The sequence below is a fragment of the Rosa chinensis genome, chromosome 5 (assembly GCF_002994745.2).
Source record: "Rosa chinensis cultivar Old Blush chromosome 5, RchiOBHm-V2, whole genome shotgun sequence".
Taxonomy (NCBI): Eukaryota; Viridiplantae; Streptophyta; class Magnoliopsida; order Rosales; family Rosaceae; genus Rosa; species Rosa chinensis.
The window spans coordinates 88,544,587-88,564,471 of NC_037092.1; the positions used below are offsets into that span (position 1 = coordinate 88,544,587).

General features: G+C 38.5%; 2 long non-coding RNA genes and 1 pseudogene across 6 annotated transcripts; 1 reads left to right on the forward strand and 2 right to left on the reverse strand.

Moving 5' to 3' along the window:
* Nucleotides 1–553: 553 nt before the first annotated feature.
* Nucleotides 554–2,187, reverse strand: LOC121049620. 3 transcript variants are annotated; one of them, XR_005800907.1, is made up of 5 exons: nt 1,869–2,187; nt 1,689–1,778; nt 1,522–1,603; nt 1,031–1,112; nt 554–859 (listed from the first exon to the last, which is right to left on the reverse strand). It is a non-coding gene; the product is annotated as an uncharacterized LOC121049620 (long non-coding RNA). The 3 variants fall into 3 exon arrangements; XR_005800906.1 differs by having other exon boundaries at nt 555–859; nt 1,031–1,115; XR_005800905.1 differs by lacking the exons at nt 1,522–1,603; nt 1,689–1,778; nt 1,869–2,187 and adding an exon at nt 1,276–1,410 and having other exon boundaries at nt 560–859; nt 1,031–1,115.
* Nucleotides 2,188–7,006: 4,819 nt separating this feature from the next.
* On the reverse strand, nt 7,007–18,782 carry LOC112164425 (annotated as a pseudogene).
* On the forward strand, nt 9,975–14,361 carry LOC112167885. Of its 3 annotated transcripts, XR_005800479.1 has the most exons (6): nt 9,975–10,359; nt 10,861–10,935; nt 11,029–11,094; nt 11,631–11,719; nt 11,887–11,984; nt 13,014–13,296. It is a non-coding gene; the product is annotated as an uncharacterized LOC112167885 (long non-coding RNA). The 3 variants fall into 3 exon arrangements; XR_005800480.1 differs by lacking the exons at nt 10,861–10,935; nt 13,014–13,296 and adding an exon at nt 13,904–14,361; XR_002923993.2 differs by lacking the exon at nt 10,861–10,935.
* Nucleotides 18,783–19,885: the final 1,103 nt, after the last annotated feature.

A 19,885-nucleotide genomic window follows, 5' to 3' on the forward strand; every position in this document is an offset into this window, starting at 1 on the left:
CTAATATTGAAAATGGTCATGACTCCCAACTTTATATTCTTTTGTTATCTGTCTATTTTATACTATGTTTGTAGTCAAAATATTCAAAATTCCTATCTGGCAAGGATAAAGTGGAACAATAATCAAGTGATTACTATACATGAAAGGGTCTTTCTTGACACCAATTTCAATTAGGAGCTATGGCGATGTGAAAATAATTTACCTAACAACAAAACATCTACCATAACAGCTTCACATGCTTTGCCAAAACACAAAATTCACGTTGAAAAAAGTCTTTTGAATAAGGGGGCTAGTGTGGGACTACTTCCATGGTTAAGGGGCAATTATCTACATGGACTACTCCTAGGGAAACAGATCCGTAAAAGTGTTTGAGACGCAAGATTTGTGTTGAAAATAAGAATAAGTATTGAAATTATTGAAATAAGAATAAGTACCAATCATTCAATTTTAGCAGAAAATAAGAATAAGTATTGAAATTAAAGCAAACAACTTTCATCGTACACAACTCTAGAATAGGGTAAACTGTTTTTAACTGAAATCAGGCCAATCAAACCATTGTAGAAAATGTTGGAGAAGTGCAGAAACCAACCATTTCTTAATAAATGATTTGCTACAAAAGGATCCTATTGCTATCAAAACAGGAGAGTTCTACATGTACTGTGTCTGAATTCTGTAGTGTATAATAAATAAACCATCTATAATTCATGTAATATCCAGATAAAAAGTTCAAGTTTAATTCAAAAGAAATGGCCAAAAAATGAATTGAAGGTACCTGTGGCATGTCAACTGCATATCTGATTACTTGTTCAAACCACTGTGTCATCTCTCTGAACCGATCTTTGACCCTTTTAAGCCTCCCCTGAAATTCCCCAAGATATGCACAAATCAATTCAAAATTGAACTTGGAAGAACCACCACAATTAAACTACTTGATCAATCATGAAGAAATTAACAAAAAATAAAAATTCAACCAGTTGGGTAATTTGGGATTCAATTTTGAATCAATTACCAAGAAATCGAAATAGTTTACCTTATTAATAGGCTGCCCAGACTGATGGTTTCCCTGAAAACTTCCCCGTCCCGTGATCCTCTGATGTCTTGGCTCTCTGTCCCTTCTTCCAGACACAAAAAATTAATGAATGTATAGGTACATACAGATGACAGTGCTACCCTACAGTCCACCATGGCAACATTAAGACCTAAAAGAGCTAGACATGATGTAGGTACCCATCTGATCTGACACAAAGAACAAATGCTAAGTAAAAGACTTCCTACAATTAATCAATGATCACTCGGGGACATCCAGTAGTCAGTCATCAAATCAACAGATTGCCTGCATTTTCCAAAACTACTCAAATTCAACAGCGTTAATCACAAACCTAATTCAACTCCTCCACTAACTCTAATTCATCTAGTTTCGAACAGGATTACATTTCAATCGCAACTACCTTCAAAGCTCTATATGAACATATATACATTACTCCAAACTCGAAAAAAAGAATGCAGCAATAGATAACTCACCATAAAGAACATCTGATAACTTTGGAGTCGAATCTTCCTTGGTGAAGTACAACTGAGCAACAGTCCCACTAATCACATACACCTGAGCTTCCACCATAACCATCAGAGACCACAACATTATCAAAATTGCAAATGCATAAAGAAAGTTCTAGGAAAGAGTATCTGACCTACAGCTCTCCTACTTTCCTCAACGCAATTCCAAAAATCGCCTTCGTTCTTCTTGTTGATGATAAACCCAATTTGACAATCGTAAACTCCTGCATCACTGAAAACCCAAATCAATCACATACAAAGAACCGAATCGAATTTGCTGAACTCTAAATCGAAGGAAAACCCAACAAACAAACCCTAAATCGAAGGAAAAAGCACACAATCACGACATGCAGAACCTATTCTCTACAACCTGCCCCTCTTTCACTCTCTGTCAACCATAGTATGCAGAGCTCACCTGAGAACGAAGAGAGAGAAAAGATCGCGTCGATGCTAAAGAAATTTTTTGCAAAAATCAAGTCGATACCTGTTAAGATGAAGAAGATCGTCATGCCCAGACTGAAATCCTTGTCAGACACAAACATGCAAATCAATATTCTAGCAGAAATCTCCTGACCAAAACCTCAAGCACCAATTTCTTTGGTTAGAGACGAAAATAAATTCCCTTCACTCCCTCTCTCTAAAGACACGACAGTTCTGAGCAGGTAGACAGGTGTCGAAGCAACAGAGATTATGCATGGACAAAATAGTCTTTTCAGCCATGACCAGCTCGGCTCGGGCCGGCACTGTTCATAAGCCGATGAACAGTGCGTATGCAAATCAATATTCTAGCAGAAATCTCCTGACCAAAACCTCAAGCACCAATTTCTTTGGTTAGAGACGAAAATAAATTCCCTTCACTCCCTCTCTCTAAAGACACGACAGTTCTGAGCAGGTAGACAGGTGTCGAAGCAACAGAGATTATGCATGGACAAAATAGTCTTTTCAGCCATGACCAGCTCGGCTCGGGCCGGCACTGTTCATAAGCCGATGAACAGTGCGTATGCAAATCAATATTCTAGCAGAAATCTCCTGACCAAAACCTCAAGCACCAATTTCTTTGGTTAGAGACGAAAATAAATTCCCTTCACTCCCTCTCTCTAAAGACACGACAGTTCTGAGCAGGTAGACAGGTGTCGAAGCAACAGAGATTATGCATGGACAAAATAGTCTTTTCAGCCATGACCAGCTCGGCTCGGGCCGGCACTGTTCATAAGCCGATGAACAGTGCGTTGAGAATTACTAATTCATGAAAGGATCAATTGCTTTCAATCCATCTTGAACTATCAAGTTCAAGATGTGAGCACAACACCGAACATGAAAGAATCTGCCATTCATTAAGAGCAATCCTCTAAAGTTCAACTTAGTCTTCAATTTTTCAACAAATGAATCATTGGCAGTGGCATTATCTAAGGTAATTGAAAACAAATTCTTTTCAATTCCCCACTCTCCTATCAAGGTATTTACCTTATCAGCTAGTGCAACACCATTGTGCGGAGGAGGCATATGACAGAAATTTATAATCTTCTTTCTCAATCTCCATTCCGAATCAACAAAGTGAGCCGTAATTGTCAAATACCCATCAGTTGCTAAAGAGGTCCACAAATCAGCAGTCAAACAAAGTCTCCCTTGAACTGAACTTAACAAAGTTTGAAGTTTCACTTTTTCACCCTTAAATAACTTCAACACATGGGCTTTAACAGAATTTCTGCAAGGGAGTTTAAGTGTAGGAGAGATATAGGAAAATACATCTCTAATACCCTCATACTCAACAAAGCTGAAAGGTAAATCATGTCTGATAATAGCTTCTATCAATAACTCACAGAATCTCTCATACTGAAACTTAGTAGAACGTATGGCAGATTGTGGTGAAACAACATTACTAGCAGAGGAAGTAGAACACGAATTGTGATGACGTAACATGCTACCTGTCCCTGTTGTCGAATCACATTTGAGTATTGCTCCACATTTCTTGCATTTTGCACGCTCAATCAAATCCTCACCCAAAGGAATTTCCTCAAAAGACAACCAACATTGAGAACTCTTCTTCCTCTTCTTTCTTCTAGAAGGCAAATTATCTCTTTGTACATTTCCTGTTACATCTTCTCCTCTTTCCTCCGTAGATATAAATTGGGACTCATCATTTGTACTCATCTACAAAAAACAAACCAGTCACGATATTGACAAAACGCAGCTGCAGTAGTTGCAAAGTTAATTGTCTGGAAGCAAATATGACAAACAAATTTTTGCTAGTAAAATAGAAGAAACTAACAGGCTTTAGTCAGTAACATCTATACATGTATTCAGTCATATAAGCTACACACTCACTGCTCTAGAGGACCTCCAAACTTTATCCTCACATAACAATCACTTCCAGAGTTTCAACACAAGAGAAAAGTTATGTTCTTAATAACGACTCAAACTATCCTATACTAGGATTCTGCCCTACTTCAACAATTAAGAACAAAACATACATCACCCACAATCTAAAGCACCTTATGACCTTATAATCTATATCAAATCTCATGACTTGACTGGCATTTTCCTAGTATTAAGCACAAGCTTCATTCAAAAACAATCTTTGCAGTATTCTTGAAGTACATTTAAATTTCTTCCTAGAGTTAGCAGCAGAGCAAATGTACTGGAAGATCTTTGCAGTATACTGAGGTCAAATGGTGGACTAACTCAATTAAAGATTAAACAATGAATTGAAATGGGCCAAATGGTGGACTAACTCCATGCCATAATAGATTAATTTATAATTGTAGGAAGTTGATCAAACTCGTATACAACCGAGGTCAAATGCAAGTCTTATGGGTTCTTCTTCATCTTTCTTGTTAATAGCCTTTGATGCAGCAAATACAAAAATTTCAATGAATCAAACAATTCTTCTTTGATTGACAAAAGTCCTTTAACTACCAAGTACCAACCATTGAAAAAATTGCCATCAAACCCGTATTCTAACTTCAGACGTCAGACCCATATTTTTGTTGGTCTCAATATCAATACAAATGACAAATTCTACCTGTGAATCGTGCAATTCAGTAATAGACAACTGAAAAGATTTCAACTTTTGTCAACAAGAAACCAACCACGGCAAAAAAAAGTAAAAAACCAAGCTCAGAAATTACACCTTCATAAACTAAATGAAAATTTGAAAACCCATCTGAACGACAGATATAGAGGACTGAAGAGAGAGATCAGAAATGGTACCTTCACTACCTTGTTTCCACCCAAATCCCAATAAGCACTTCAGAACCCAATCGGCCAATCCCAGCTCAGATCTCTCTCGCTCTGAAATTGTGGGTTTGGATGAAGAAGAGAGAGATGCAATCATGGAGTATACGAGAGAGACAGAGAGCACGGCAAAGAAGACAGAGATGCAGTCATGGATTTTCAGAAAGGGTTTTAATTTTCAGAAATTACTTAACGGGTTCCAACGGGCCTAACGGGTTTAGCACGACCCGGTCCGTTAATTAACGGGTTTTTGGCGTGCGGGCTTTTCTCAGCCCGAATTGATAATTGGACGGGTTCGTGCGGGCTTTTTCCGTGCTGGTTTCGGGGCGGGTTTGCGGGTTTCGGGCTCAAATGCCAGGCCTAAGAATTAGTATATAGTAAATGTTTCCAGCAGTTCACATGACATAACCTAAATTAATTGCTACGTGGAAATGGACGCTGGTCTTTTGAGGACTAATTAAGTTGCCTAGCTTATTTGATGCCGTTGCCTAGCAATGGTGGTTTGACAGCCTCTGTATTCACTATTATTATGTAAACATATGAGATTATGAGATGAGGAACCTAATTAAGATCTAGTTGATTGAATACTATATATTTAATGATGGACTCGGACACATCAATGCTCTAAAAGACTCGTTCATTTTTTGGACGGTTGAACCTTCCGGTCAATTAATAATGGCTATGGTCGAAAGTTGAAACTGATACAACTATCATCATCAACCCGAAAGTTCACATTAGCATGCACTAATTAACAACAGTTTTTTCGATGCTGTCCAATTTAACAATAGTTAACACTAAGACCAGGGTCCGATTTGCACAATTAGACCAATTAGTTAATCATAAAGTCTCCATCATCCATCTTCATCCACGAGGGAGAATCGATCAACATATATTAAATATTGATACATAATAACATAAAGCAATTGTTAATGGCATTTGACCAAAGAGATGCCTTGAAAATTAAAGAGCTAATTTCTTTCACCCAGTAGGCAATAGAATAGCAAATCTAATTAGCCTTGATTGGCCTCAGAAAGCATAAAACGCTCATCACTATTTGACAAAGCATAGCTTGTTTCTCTTTTGTAACTTCTTTGCACTTTCTTTCCTTTGCTTCAACCCATAATAAACTCATGCTTCTAAGTTAGAGGTACTGGTGCTATAAATAAATCATTGAGAACGTTGTAGACAACACAAAGGGATTTCGAGGCACATTTCTCTCCAACCCCCTCATTCAATCCAACATCAAGAAATCTTTGAGCTATCTTACCAAAGCGGCTGTCATGGATGATCGTCGAGAGGTTGCTGTGAGTGGAAGCCAACGAGTGCAGAAGGAAAAGGATAATACAAAGAAACAGGCAATGAGCAGAAGGATGATGGCAGCGGATGAGCACGGCGACATTAATGACATGGCTGATGCCTTCATCAAGAAGTTCAGGAACCAGCTAAAGATTCAAAGGGAAGAATCATTCAAAAGGTTTCAGGAAATGATTGCTCGTGGGGTTTAAAATCTGAGTCTTGTACGAACAAAATAACTAGGGATGTTCAGATATTGAATTTTTTTGTTTATTGAAATATTTTTTGTTTAAGGCTATAACAATAAGATGGGGCAATGGAGATCGATTGATTTGTTCTTTGCTGGTGTACTCAATTCTTTGCTGGTGCACATTGATACTTCATACTTGAGCAAAATAAAGACGACTGTAATGCATTGATAAGTTGAACCCCATCTTACATGACTTTTTAATAGTAAATCGATCACCGTTTCAATTTTTGGCTGGTCAAGAACACTGATTGGATATTCAAGAGTAAATAGAAGACTACAGCTATTGGAAAGCTAATAATTTCCAGAGATGAACACGTATATATTGAATGATCTTTCACCCATGTATATTCACAAAGCATCTCTAAGATACATACTACTAATATATAAATCCCCATAGCACAAGACAAAAAGGCCTAGACCAATATAACAAGATTTACAGGTGAATGCTCCCTATCTCTCTCTTCATTAAAGTAAAGAAATGACCACATAATTCTATTGCCGAGACCAACAACAACCTCGAAATTCTACTATGTACCGAAACCAACATCACTAGTCCCATACCAGATAGCACGCAGGAGATGACTGCCTTGGGTTTACAGATACAACAACAGTGCTCCACATCTCAAGTCTTGCCTCCCACATTCCCACACGCAGAAGCAACATGAATACCAGTTGTCATGCATGGAGCACTTGACAGTGTACAATGTGACTCTTCAAACCAGTTCGGCCTGCTATACTTGACCATAAATTCGAGACTAGCTAGAGTTCTGAAATGACCTTTACCAGCAATATTTTCCCAAAGGCTAGGGTTGCTTTCAACCTGCTTATCCGGGCTTGAAACATCAACTAAACTGATGCTCATGTTATTACGAATAATGCAAAGCTTCCCATTGAGAGGGACAAGTGCAGCAGCTTCCAAGGCACGAGAACTGCCCAGATGAAGCTTGCTATCAATAAATTTGTTCCATGAATCTGTCACTCTATCATAAACCCTAACCTTGCACCCATCACGGCAATCCAGAGCATACAGTTGCCCATTTAAAGAAATACTTGGGTTGCGCCAACCAGCAACCATCCCATCACTAATGGGGTTCCAAGTGTTAGCTTCAGGAGAATAGGCTTCACTCATTACCTCACGGTGCGATCCAAGTCCTTTTAGAAACCACATACCATCGTGAACAACCCCAATAAAGGGAACCATAGCTGTGCTCATATCTGAAATAAAGCTCCACTGGTTCTTGTTCGGGTCATAAATTTCAGCAGAACGGAGAGTCCTTTGTATTCCTTCACACTCTCCACCAGCTACATAAAGGCAGTTATTAATAACACAAGCACCAAAGAAAGGGATCCGGCTCCTCTAAAGTGAGGAGATTGTGAATTTACGTCAATTTCATTAAATTTAAACTCTTTGTTTAATCTAATGGTTATTATAATTGACACATCACTCTTCCATCAATTTTTAATTTTTCATCTAAACCTAACTCTACCGTTAACTCAAAAAAAAAAAAAAAAAAGTAACTGGGGATTTCTTGTCTACGTTTCTCCTCTGCAGATGTGTTTCCTTTTCTATTTTTCTTTCCTTCCATGGCTGCACACCAACCATGCTTGGAATAACTTCTTGCAATTGTGTTAATTAATAAATTCATCAAAAAATTTGGGAAGTTAAGTTTTGGTATGGTTTTGTTTCGCAGGGTGCAAGGCTTTGTAATCTTGTTATTAATACCTGCTTTATCAATGCGATTCCGCAATGCTTTATGCATATTGAGCCCCTAGTGGAGAGGGTCTCCGTTCTTTCAATCATCCATTGCCTTTTGATTGTAAGTACCTAGCTGCAATTGTGTTTGATCCATAGTCTGTTTTTTATTTATTTGAGATCTTGATATAGATTATATATCACTTTCTTATTCAGAGTATTGGCTTTAATGTGAAATTGGGTTTATTCAGGTGGTAGTGAGGGGTTCTGTGTTCTTTATGCTTTTCGTGAACATATTGATATTTTAATAGCATCTTCAGGAGGGGCTCTTTCACCATTGAAGCTTGTCCCGAGATTTCTATATATGCATTAGATTTTGACTTTGTTCTTTTTAATTTTTATTTTTGAACTTATTAAAGGTGATTGATTTTGTTTGATCTTTGTTAGACCAATTCATCTGATGCTATATGCTATTTCTTAACGAGTTTATTAATTAACACAATTGCAAGAAGTTATTTTATGCATGGTTGGTGTGCAGCCATGGAAGCAAAGAAAAATAGAAAAGGAAGCACAAGGAAGGAACTTGATGTAGAGGAGAAACGTTGACGAGAAATCTCCAAATTGGGGATTTTTTTTTTTGAGTTAACGGTAGAGCTCACTACTACAAAAATTGAATCAGACGACGCATTGTAGATTTCCGTCGTCTGATTGATTTTTATTTTTTTGGACGTTGGTTTTAAAAAATCCGTCGTCTGATATGGAATTATGAATTAGTTTAGAAAACATATAAGGATAAAACCGTTGTATGACCCTACAAAAAATTGAGCGCCAAGTTTCCCACCATGTTATGTGGTGCCAAACTCACCTGAAGCCCTAAATTTTCCCCAACATGTATTAGTCATACGACGATAAACAATAAAACTGTGGTTTAATGAATATGTCTGACATAAAGGAGGGAAATTTCCCACCATATCTTTCTCCAACCCCTCGAGGGAAGTCCAATTCACAGTTAAGAGACAAGCCTAAAATTTAAATGGCTGCATTCATACCACGTTTTTAAAAAATTCTGTTGTGTGAGTCCTTGTTCAAATTGATATAGAATGGGCTTGAAAGTTGAAACCCTACACTTAAACAAAAAAATAACAAAAAAAACCCACAGCTCCTTCCTCAACTTCCGACAGCGCCTCACTCTCTCTCTCTCTCTCGACACAGACCTAAAGCTCCTCACTCTCGACATCGTCTCCCCAAAACCAAAACCAAAACCTATAGCCAAACCCTCACTCTCTCGACAGCATCTCCCCATAACCTAGACCTCTCTCCTCTCTCCCTCTATCTTCTACACCTATACACCCCAAATCCAGCATATTGAGACCTCTCTCTGACAACCAAACCAGTTTCCACATCAACCTAATCTGCAAGAAGTCTTTCCGGCCCCAAAGATGACTCTCTTCGTTCAAATCGAGCCTTTAGTTTCCAGCAGTAACCGGTAAACTGTTCATCCAATTTCTCTTCTTTTCTATTATGACCTAACTTTTTTATTTTCCAAATTTTGGGATTTTGAGGTTGGTTTCGGTTTGTCAATGATTTTGGGATTGTTGTTATTTGTAGATACGAGCTTGGATACATTTGATAATCTGCACATAATCAGATTCACCACCCATTCTCTGATTGAAATTTGCTTTGGTTTTTCAATCTCCCGCCGGTACCGGCATGACGATATCAAGGACGAGGACGAGAGCTTGGCTCAATTTCTCGAAACAGAGGTGCTCTCTGGGGTCTTCGATCAGGTCATCTACTTCATCTTTCTCCCAATTTTCGATTCCCCTAATCTGTTCAGTTTCAAAATCCGATCTTTAGGGTTTGGTTTTCTTCAATTCGTCTTGAATTTGCGTTTTGATTGGTCTGGTTGTGTTTTGCCCTCTCTGCTCTCCCTAATCTCTAGTGTGTGTGTGTGCGTGTGTGTATCTCAGTTCAGGCTGTTGAATATTGTGTCGTGGAGAGGATAAACACAGTTACTCAGATCTTACGAATTGTGGGTTTCATCTGTAATTGGTGATACAGTTGTGTATAGTTCAAAAAACTAGTGTTGATGACAAGTTTGGGGATGAGATTGTTGAGAACTGGACGGTTAAGATGAATCTTCAAAAGGGAAAAGGCAAACCCAAAATGAGTGGAAGTAGTAGAAGAGATGCAACAAAGCCATGGATCATGAGGTACCTGGTTCAGTGGGAACCAGTGCCAGCTTCTCTTTGAGATTGGGTCAGGCTATTTTTTCCTCTGCTTCACTTCTCTTCATGTCTTTGGGGGTTGAGTTCTACAACTACACTGCTTTCTGGTATTTTTTTAATTATCTCATACTGACTTGCCTCATTCTCTATTGGGTTTCTGCTTGTTGGAGTTTTAGATTTGGGGTTTGGTTGGAAATGGTGGAGCCAAAAGTTGTAGATCTCTTGAGCTTTGAATGATTGATTTTGTTCTATGAATGTGAAATTGAAATTGCTTATTCTGCAGTTTAACTTGGTTTTAATAATTCACACCGGAAATTAGATAGGTATGGATTGAATTCTTTAGCTCCTTTAGTCAGTAAACCCTGACTAGATTTAATAGATAAAGCAAACTGGTTGTATTCTTTGATTTTGGTTGATTAAATTGCTTACAGTTGTGGTACAATAATGAAACTTAATTCTATGGATTTAACTGCGGCAAATAGATTGATTCTTATTCAGCTATAGTGTATTTGTATTAAAGCTACAATATTTAGGCTCAAACTCACTGCAATGGGGAGCTGTAGTTTGGAACTGCTTATTTTCCTAGTTCTTGTTTGATCTTGTGTTAGGATTTCATGTCCAACATGAATATTCTCGTCATAAAGGTTGGCCTAGACATAAGTGGTTGTGAATCACAGATAGAGGTAGCGTCGCCGTCAGTTGAAATCCCACCTGCTATTTGTTATACTTGAAGCTCCATAGTGTGCCAGAACTAATAACATTTCAACATTTTTCAGGTTCGGGTATGAGCCTATTTTGAGGCTGCTACAGGCTATCTTCATCTGCTATTTACTCATCAATCTGTAAGTTCATATATTCATCCTTTTCTTTTAGAGCACATGGGCAAATCTATGTTGTTTGTTACTGCATTAGAACTTGATACTTTGTAACCATGTACATCATCTACAATTGAACTCTGCCCTATTTTGATGTGCATTAAGGGCAAGTTTCATGTTTTCAACCTAGCAGATGAGAATTGACCAAATGGCCCAACAAGTCACTCACCATGAGCACTACATAGTACATTCAAATTGATGTATGCATTGGCAGTTAGAAATATGTATAGTCTATGGACACTTTTTAGGCAGTAACTAGTGGTTACAGCACACAAAGCTTTGACATTGATACTCTGAAACTGCTAATACTAGGAAACATTGATACTCTATCTTTGGGCATGAAACATAAGGACTCCATAATAACAATACCAATGATTGTTCCATAGATAGTGTTCAATGTTATTTTATGCAAAGAGGGATGAAAACTCGGCTGTCAGCCATAACCATGAAATACACATGTATGTGTGTCTCAATTTTCTGAAGAATGTTGTTATTTCTTGTAGGTGGTGCCTTTGGTGGTAATAGGGGAGTCAGTCCAGTTCCTTCAGAGAAAGGTGTCTTCCCTTTGGATCATATGCATTTGTGTGACCAGGTAATGCTTTATTCCATTAATGAACCAATGTCTCTATTATTAAAACTTTGTTTCTTCAAGTTCGTCAAAAGTTGTATATGCTACAGTGGGTTCACCATGCTTGTTTACTGTAAAATTCCTTACTGGGGTTGTTTTATTAAATGCTCAGTGTATTGGATTTGTTTCAGGCAGAAAGGGAATACCTCAATTGTCTGAAAACTTCGGGCCACCAATCTAAAAAATGTAGACACTTCTCAAAATTGTACCTGAAGTGCCGCATGGAAAAGTGAGTTTGTTGGTTTCTGTAAAACACAATGTGCTCATGTTTCTGCTAAATGTTTTGTGTGTACTTTTATTTCGAGTTTGTCAACAATGTGACGTCTGTTTATTCTTCTAAAATTAATAAATTTAACTACAACTGTATGACTCTAAAAAGGCTCATAAAGTATACAGGTGAAGTTTCACTAAGATGCTGTTGGGAAAAAAATAGTCTAAGTAGTAACTTCCTTTGACTAATTTCAATGCTTGTGCTCTCTGTCATTCTTGTAGATATCTGGAGTGTGTGTGGGTGTCCATATATATATATATATATTTGATAACTCGTAATAAATAGTGCTGGACAAGTCCATGTGTTGCATGCTAAAATAGTTTACCCTCTGTTTAACTCTGTGTGTAATGCACATATGAATGTCAGAGAAGTTATTTATTAAAGCAGAGCAAATACTGCTGTAGAACTACCGATAAGCACACAGATTACATGTATGGTGTCACATGTATGGTGTCACTATGGTTCTTGGAATAGATGTGAGTGACCATATATGGGATTATATGCTCATGAACTTGATGTTTAATTTATTTCCATGATTTCGATGAAGGGATAAGTTTGATATTAAAAAGTATAAATTGGCATGGGATTGTAAGCTTTCAAAATGAGCCAGCAATGGGACATAATGCCTATCTATATCTTTATTGTTGTAAAAGGTTTAGAATCAATATGCTACTTTTGGCTGTTCTCCTATTAAAAAGTATAAATCGGCATGGGCAATACCTTCTTATCGGGACAGGTTGACTAGTTACATAATTGATTGGGACTTCTTATTTTATTTTTGTATAGTTATAGTATCAGCAAGTATTTTCTGGCAAGAATCTAAATTTTTGAACTTTTATTCTTGGTCCCGAATATATGTTGTAAGATTTTGTATAGTTATAGTATCAGCACGTATTTAAATTTTGCTCACATATGTCCCTGCTCCAACGTCCTAAACAGAGCACCTGCAACAGTCTGCTTCTAATGCTGAAGTAAAACTATTTTCAGGTCTTCTAGGCATTTTCGATATACTTGGAGACAGTTGCAATTATTCCACAATTAGTTTTGCTCCAACAAAGTAGACATGTGGATAATTTGACATAGTAGTATGTTTTCTTTCCTCATTGTCATGTGCTATAAAATTGAATAACTCATTGCTGTCTATTCTTTGAAGTTCAAGTGAATATAGCTTTCTCTTAAAATTTTTCTTTCTTTACTATCATTATTCACTGTCCAATTTACCAGATATGTTCCCTGTTTCACTTGTCACATGTTATGGAATTACAATTGGGCCAATTTCTGATCTCGATCATTTTGTTTTGCAATCATAATTCAGAAGTCCTTATTTGAAATACTGAATTGTAAGTTGTAACAGCCAACTTCATTGTATCTCAACATCTTCAGTAGGTTTTCATCCAATGAACAATTGCCTAGTGCCTTAAGGAACCTTGCCCCACCATATAGCTTGGTAATATTTAGTCTTAAACCAAGATGGACAGCTTAGAAATGTCTGCATTGGATGTATGCCTAGTTTCTGATGGAGTCTGAGAAATATGCTCAAACAAGGTAAGATCAGTTTTCATTCCTCAAGTTGTTTAGTCTTTGGTTATTGTTAGCTATGAAAGCTTTACCACTGATGGCCTCGCTGCTATTGCTGGAAATTGTAGGTTAGATCAGTTTCCATTCCTTGTTTGTTGCTATTTCGATAGTTTGTGGAATGTGATTTGCACTTGTTATGCTTTTCTTAATCTAAATTCATGCCCAATAGTTTGAAAGACCATTGTTCCTTCAAAAAGATGGAACGGTAGGTACTCGTGCCAGCAAAGGTTAATTGTGTATGTTGATATGTATAGCTTGTATGTGTCCGATGTTGTGATTGAAAATAAGTTATTTTGCAGTTACGCTGTTCACAATCATGATGCTAGTAATTTATGGACTAACAAGCGTTTACTATGGAATCATGATTTTGGCATAACATGCCTGGGAAAAGTGAATATAAACTATGAGAATGATCTGGATACGATGAGCAACATGCAAGCACCAGGTCTGGCATGTGTGCCCCGCGCTGAACTATTGATCTATATGCAGCTGGAACTACAGAAAGAGAGCCAAAAGCTCCTACACAAGCTTCCAAAGCTAGACTCCAATGAGGCCATGAGAGCAGTAAAGCTTGCAAAGCTAGACTCCTTAAGTAAATTTGTGGATGTATATTGCTAGGAAAGTAGTATTATATGTACTCCTTTTGTGGATGAAAGGTTGCCTTTGCACAATCTATTTTGGTGCATGATGTGGATTATATATAACAATTTCTTCTATATATTGATCAACTATTGTTAATTTGATCATTTTTATTTCAGTTTCAGCAAATACAATGCATTGAATCATTCTATTAGGACAATAATAACCACAAAAAAACTGTCGTATGTGCACAATATTCACAATGACCCAAAAATAAAAACTGTTGTCTGAATTTAAAATAAATAATGGATATTTTGAAAAACTGTCGTCTGAATGAAAGTCACACAACGGGTATAAAATAAAACGACATCTGAGTTGCAATCACACAACAGTTTCTAAAGTCGCTCGTCATCTGAAGAATAGTCACGCAACAGCTAATGTTATCGACAGGCTGCCGGCATGCTGTCGACATGTAGCTGCCATGCTGCCGAGCCCTTCACACGACGGTTCTCTACAATTGACCTTCATCAGACGGCGCCTCGATATATGACGGTTTGCCTCCATATTAGATGATGGTTTTTAGCCGTTGTCTGATTCAATTTTTGTAGTAGTGAGTTAACTGGGGTTTAGATGAAAAACTAAAAATTGATGGAAGAATGATGTGTCAATTATAATAACCCTTAGATTAGACAAAGAGTCCAGATTTAATGAAATTGACGTAAATTCACAACCTCCTCACTTTAGAGGAGCCGGATCCCCAAAGGGATGCTGTTTTCGAAGCATATCTGGTGCCTTGTGCCATTTATTTGTCCGAGCACTGTAAAAAATAACCCGTCTCATAGATCCCTTCAATGGATCTTTTCCTCCAAATAAGTACAGGTGACAACCACTAAGGACAGCACAGCCAAAACCAAGCGCTGCAGAATATTCACCAGGAACAGGCGAAAGTGGCTGCCAGAGCTGGTACGTGGGATCAAAAGCATGCCAAGAGATTCTTCCATTGCGGTCTCTTTTGATGACAAAAACCCACTCTTCTGCAATTCCAAGACTTTTCCTAAGAGTATAAAAGAAGTTTCCAGCCAGAAGGCGATACCATCTTTTGCAAACTAGCGGAGTTTTCTATGCTCTACCCGAGGGACTTTGATTAAACAAGCAACTGCAAGATCATCAAGTAGGCCAGGCAGAAGGGGTGGCTGGATTCTGGTCCTTTCCCTACGTGAACTTTTCCCCTTGTGTGCGTTTGGATTGATATCAGGCTGGACACAAAGTTTTGATCCTGGGACAAACTTTCTTGCCCCTGCAACTGTTTTTAAGCCTGCATCTACTTTGCAATAGCATGATACGGAGTCAACCTGCAAAACTAGCCATGTCAGGATGACATAACAAGATTTTACCAAATTACAAGTATAGAGGTAAGCAAGAACCACCAATGAGAAGCTACTAGCCATTATTCATGCTCTTTATACGTGACAATAACAATAGAAAAGTTTTGGCAAGCATTCAGGTCTGTTCTGTGGATATGCTTAGTTAAAACTCCATGATTTACACCACTAGAAATCAAATATAATCTGGCATTGTAAGCTCCTTAAGCTCCTTCATGATGGCAGATTTCATATTACAATCTATGTAGAAGGGAAGTAGATTTCAAATGGTTTGTATATGTGTTATCCATTAGAAAGAAAAGTGATAGTAAAGACGATTTACAAATTCCGGGACTTGTTAAATTCGATAATCGAAACATCTATTTCTGAAGCTCAAGAATGATGATGACTGTTGTAGAGAATTAGAAAAATTGTATTGTATTGTATTCATCTCACCACGAGGTTTATATAGGGTTACATCATGTATACAAAAGGCAATACATAATAGCTATACTAATCAATCGTACATTACAAGTATGTCAATCGCATACATTACGAGTCTGTCAATCACACATTACAAGTATGTCAATCGCATACATTACGAGTATGTCAATCGCATACATTAAGCAATACCTATTGCATGAATATTCATTATCATTTATAACACTCCCCCTTGGATATTCCATGTCAATAATGTTGCCTCTGCTATGCGCTTCTAAGTTGCCTCGTCAAAACCTTGCCAAGTAATAAAAACCCTATGGGAAAAAACAACCTTGGTCGAAGGAGAAAAAGAGCACAACGCACGTGAATGTGGAATAGTCGACATCCTTCCATACTCCCCCTTATGCCGCTCAAACTCGGTGATGACATTTTGATCATTGCCTCACTAAAAACCTTGTTAGGTACCCTATGGGACAAAAATAACCCTGGTTGAAGGGCAAAAAGAGCACAACACATCCTTCACTCTTCGAGATCGAACATGTAGACATCATACCTTCCCCTGATGTCAAGGTCTCCCCCTGATTTCTATAACTATGGGAGTTCGGATAACTTTCTTAATTCGAGGCTCTTCACATGTTTCTCGAAGGTGGATTTAGGTAACGACTTGGTAAACAAGTCCGCTACATTATCCTCTGAACGGATTTGATTCACTTCAATATTTCGAAGTGTTTGTTGTTGCTGATTGTAAAAGAACTTAGGCGATATATGCTTGGTGTTGTCGCCCTTGATGAAACCTAACTTCATTTGCTCAATACAAGTTGCATTATCTTCATAAATGCATGTAGGTTCATCTGTGGTAGACTTCAAACCACAAGTTCCTCGAATGTGTCTAACTACACACCTTAGCCATATGCATTCTCGCACAGCTTCATGTAGAGCGATAATCTCTGCATGATTTGAGAAAGTAGCAACAAGGGTCTGCTTTGTAGACCTCCAAGATATTGCAGTGCTTCCCATGGTGAGGACATAACCTGTTTTGGAGCGACATTTGTGAGGGTTAGAGAGATACCCTGCATCATCAAAACCCATCAAGACATCGTTGTCATTTTGATGGAAAGGAGGAGGAGCACGGAAGGTGGCGTTTTGCTTTGTGGAGTCCGATCCCACACTTCCGTTATTTCTTTTCTCTCTGTAGGGATAGAACAAGCCCATATCAATCGTACCTCTCAAGTATCGAAAGATTGTCTTTATGCCAATCCAATGGCGGTGTGTTGGCTCAGAACTGTGTCGAGCTAACAAGTTTACTGCGAATGAGATGTCTGGTCTTGTGCATTGAGCTAAGTACAATAATGTGCCTATTACACTTAGATAGGGCACTTCAGCCTCTAATAAGTCTTCGTCCTCATCCCTTGGACGAAACAGATCTTTTTCAGGCTCAAGACTACGACCGATCATGGGAGTACTCACAGGCTTTGCTTTATCTTCATTAAAGCGCCTTAATAATTTTTGAGTATATGCTGACTGATGGATCATAATCCCATCACTACGGTGCTCGAGTTCTAGTCCGAGGCAAAACCGTGTTTTCCCAAGATCTTTCATCTCAAATTCAGATTTCAAGTACTTAGCAGTTTCCTTTAACTCATCTAGAGCTCCAATTAGGTTCATATCATCGACATAAACTGCTACAATTGCAAATCCGGAACTTGTCCTCTTTATAAACACGCATGGGCATATTTCATTGTTCTCATATCCCTTCCCAATCAAGTAGTCACTTAGACGGTTATACCACATCCGTCCGGATTGTTTCAATCCATATAGTGAGTGTCTCAATCTTATTGAAAACACGCTCCGTGGTTTAGAGCCACTTGATTTGGGTAATTGAATTCCGTCTGGAATCTTCATGTATATCTCTGTATCTAGATCCCCATATAGATACGCAGTAACCACATCCATAAGCTGCATGTTCAGTTTTTCGGAAACTACCAAACTGACAAGGTAGCGGAATGTTATGACGTCCATTAAGGGAGAATAGGTCTCCTCGTAGTCGATTCCAGGGCATTGTGAGAAACCTTGTGCCACAAGGCGGGCTTTGTATCTAACAACCTCATTTTTCTCATTACGCTTTCTAACAAAGACCCATTTATGGCCAACAGGCTTTATACTTGGGGGTGTCAGCGTTATAGGCCCAAATACCTGTCTCTTTGTTAGTGAATCGAATTCAACCTGGATCGCATCTTTCCATTTAGGCCAGTCTACTCTTTGTTGACATTCTTCAACGGAGCGAGGTTCGATATCATCGTGTTCTATAATTTCTTGAGCAATAGAATATGCAAGCACATCATCAAGGATAATAGAATCTCGATTCAACGTCTCATGTACACTAGTGTAATTCATGGAGATCTCCTTATTCCCTGGAATTGGTTCTAACATTGGAGCGTCCCCCAATGATGTCTCTTAGACATAACCATAATCTGGAATATCTTCATGAGACGGGCTATTTAAGTCGATGATTAATGGATCTTTCTGTGCCAAACTCGCTTTCTTTCTCGGGCGAGAATCCATCGAACCTTTGGGCCTCCCAAGTTTCCTTGCTGGGAGCCCGGCTTGAGCCATATTACCATTACTATTAGTGGTGGAGGCGCCATGCCCAATACCCCTAGCGGTGGCGCCATGTCCATGATTTTTAGGGACATCAATCCTTGCATGCACGTTTGCGGCAGGTATATGTGATCTTGTCACTTTAGCGATATCAGAAAACGCATTAGGCATAGAGTCTGCTACGTTCTGAAGATTGAGAATTCTCCGCACTTTAATTTCGTACTGTGCGGTTCGGGGATCAAGATGAGACAAAGTGGGGACAGACCACGACAATTCCTATCGTTCCTATTGAACATTATTGTTCCTATCTCCCCCTAACGATGGGAAGACTATCTCATCAATGTGACAATCCGCAAATCTAGCGGTAAATAGATCGTCTGTCAAGGGTTCTAAGTAGCGGATAATGGTTGGAGAGTCATATCCAACATAAATGCCTAATCATCTTTGAGGACCCATTTTGGTGAGCTGTGGCGGCGCAATTGGCACATAAACTGCACACCCAACTATGCGTAAGTGTGAGACATCAGGCTCATATCCAGTAACCATCTGGGATGCAGAAAAGGGTTGAGTGGCAGTAGACCTCAGATGAATGAGCATAGCTGCATGCAATATTGCTTAGCCCCAACTAAACTGCACACCCAACTATGCGTAAGTGTGAGACATCAGGCTCATATCCAGTAACCATCTGGGATGCAGAAAAGGGTTGAGTGGCAGTAGGCCTCAGATGAATGAGCATAGCTGCATGCAATATTGCTTAGCCCCAAGTAGAAACAGGAAGATTGGTGCGCATAACCAATGCTTTAGCGACCATTCTTTTAATGGCAGCTTCTGCGAGACAATTTTGGGTGTGAACATGAGGAACAGGGTGTTCAACCTCAATCCCAATGGACATGCAATAATCATCAAATGTTTTTGATGTAAACTCTCCAGCATTGTCAAGACTAATTGACTTAATGGGATGATCAGGGTGGTGAGCCCTTAATTTAATGATGTGTGCTAGGAGTTTAGCAAATGCAGCATTTCTTGTGGACAATAGCATGACATGTGACCATCGTGTTGATGCATCAACCAACACCATAAAATATCTAAATGGTCCGCAAGTTGGTTGAATAGGTCCACAAATATCACCTTGGAATCTTTGTAAGAATGAAATATTTTCTTTAGTGTCCTTTGCATAGGATGGTCTCGATCCTAATTTTGCTAAAGAGCAGGCTTTGTAAAACGAAAGAGGGGCTTTAGAAGCAACCAGGGAAGTATCCAGTTGAACCACGAAGTCACAATTGACTTTAGAAGTAGAAAAAG